This window comes from Trachymyrmex cornetzi, unplaced genomic scaffold, assembly GCF_001594075.2.
Source record: "Trachymyrmex cornetzi isolate Tcor2-1 unplaced genomic scaffold, Tcor1.1 scaffold602, whole genome shotgun sequence".
In the NCBI taxonomy this organism is placed as follows: domain Eukaryota; kingdom Metazoa; phylum Arthropoda; class Insecta; order Hymenoptera; family Formicidae; genus Trachymyrmex; species Trachymyrmex cornetzi.
The window spans coordinates 26,416-28,526 of NW_017299918.1; the positions used below are offsets into that span (position 1 = coordinate 26,416).

The following is a 2,111-nucleotide window of genomic DNA, read 5'->3' on the forward strand; positions in this document are numbered from 1 at the left end:
AAGTATTATTAATTAGTAATAAAGTAGAAAATGGAAGAAATTACTTTGATTAAGGTATTCATTCATCTTCCCTTCGAAACAAATCAATTTTGGAGACGAAAAATGGCAGGAATTAAGTTTAACACCTAATACAAGGAAAAATAAAATTTTCTATTTTAACACTCTATCAGTCTAAACTTCTAAAGCAATCTTTCTTTACAACAGTTACAAGACATGTACTCTCTAATAACTAAAACAATTATTTAAATTTATTTACAGATTTTCAGTACATTAAGATCTTAAAATAATGTCAATTGTACTAAATTATTAAATTGCTTGTTAATTTAATTTGTTTATTATTACATTTTGAATTTAATTTGTGATATTACTACAGTTCAGTTGCATTTCTAAGTCTGAAAAATCAATTCGGCGCACAGTTCAAATGACTACATATGTAGTATATAAATTCACACAAAAATATTTAAGTACCTAATATCCAGCTTCAACCATTATAGAAATTATCTTAATAAATTGTTTATTAATTTTTTTAAAAAATATATTTAAAAAATAAACATACGCAGTATTTAGATAAAATTCAGTTAACTTGAAGTAAATTGTAAGATGTTTTTACTCGTCAACAGTTAAATACATAATGCCTCTTTATCAGTATCAAATAAAGAACTGATTCTAAACTTAATGAAAATTTGACTCCAGCTTCAAGATTTAATTTATTCTATTTAATCAATTATTTATATTAATATGTATATATGTATATATATATATGTATATTTACATATATAAAATAAATAATTTCATTATGATAGAATATAAAAATTGGATTACACCCTGCTGCTGTATCAATTTCAACTTTCACTTTAGTACAAGCAGAATGCGCATGCGATTAAAAGAATTTGTTTAAAAAACATATTGTTCTATTTAAAAAAATGAAAATGATTCCATTGGTATTAAATTATTATAATAAAATCGCAATTGTCTTTCAAGAAGCGTTAAAACATAACATACAAGAAAATAAAGAAAGATACGGGATTCAATTTAATGCAATCTAATTTGAAATTAATCTTGAACCTTTATCTCTTCAAGTAAAAAAATTTAACTCATGCTTTTATAAAATAAAAAAAAGGGAAATTAAGAGATAGAAAGAGAGAAAGAACTTAATTCTGTTCTTAAAATGATTCTTTATGTAAATGATTCTTTGTCGCCTGTTTGTAGAAAACTGAATTTTACAGTTGAAACTCCCTACAGTGAAAAATAATAGGTAAATTTCAATAGATATCTGGAGACACTGGTAGTGTCTCGGCGCTAAGCCAAAGCGAAGCGACGCTGCCGTGGCCTCCTTTACGCGAACCGAAGATTCAATAACATGATTCTCGTCATGTTCCTTACGATTTACGATATCACAAAAATACACATACAAAAAACATACGAATGATCAGAATCGGAAAAATATCGAGAATGTAGCAAAATAACATGCGTTGGTTCCCAATGCAGACGATTCTGTCGTGACAAACATTTGCTTCGAAATAAATGAAATATTTTCCCCGCGTAAATAATTTATTGATCGCCCATACACATTACGTACCTCTCATATTTCGATCCACCGGCACGTCAATTCGCATCGTGTCATCATTGCGTTCAACTATCCATTTTAATTAGCTCGCACATTATTATGGCGAGGTGTCAGAAAAGCTTCCAGTTTATCCTGAGTGTGATCTACTACGGTCAAAAGATCGCGGTGAGACGAATAGAGACTCATAAATTTATTATCATCACGAAAACGCGAGCACAGAAAAACTTGAGAGAGACCATCCCGGCGTTTTTCGCGTGACACTCGAAAGCCACCATACACTAGCGGCACCAACATCAATTTTATAAATGATGTGAACTATAGCGTATTTCACTGATTGCACTGGTGCGCACTCAGTGCACATTAAGGCTGTTGTACACTATTCTAATCTAAATATAAAAGTGAGATATTTCAATTGATAAAATGCCCAAAATTTATTTTATCAATAGCACAATAAAATGTATCGAATATTTCACGGTTTAATTCGTTTGTATATTTTTATTAAACGTATATCTTTACGTCGATTTTTGTATAACGGCGTTGAAGT

At 29.3% G+C, this 2,111-nt stretch overlaps 1 protein-coding gene across 1 annotated transcript in view; it reads right to left on the reverse strand.

Moving 5' to 3' along the window:
• LOC108766512 (uncharacterized) overlaps window positions 1-1,805 on the reverse strand; it is a 17,737-nt gene extending 15,932 nt beyond the window's left edge. Inside the window, exon 1 of the mRNA XM_018515849.1 lies at window positions 1,580-1,805. The gene's annotated coding sequence lies outside the window, so the exon portion shown is untranslated. The remainder of the gene's footprint in view (window positions 1-1,579) is intronic.
• Window positions 1,806-2,111: the final 306 nt, after the last annotated feature.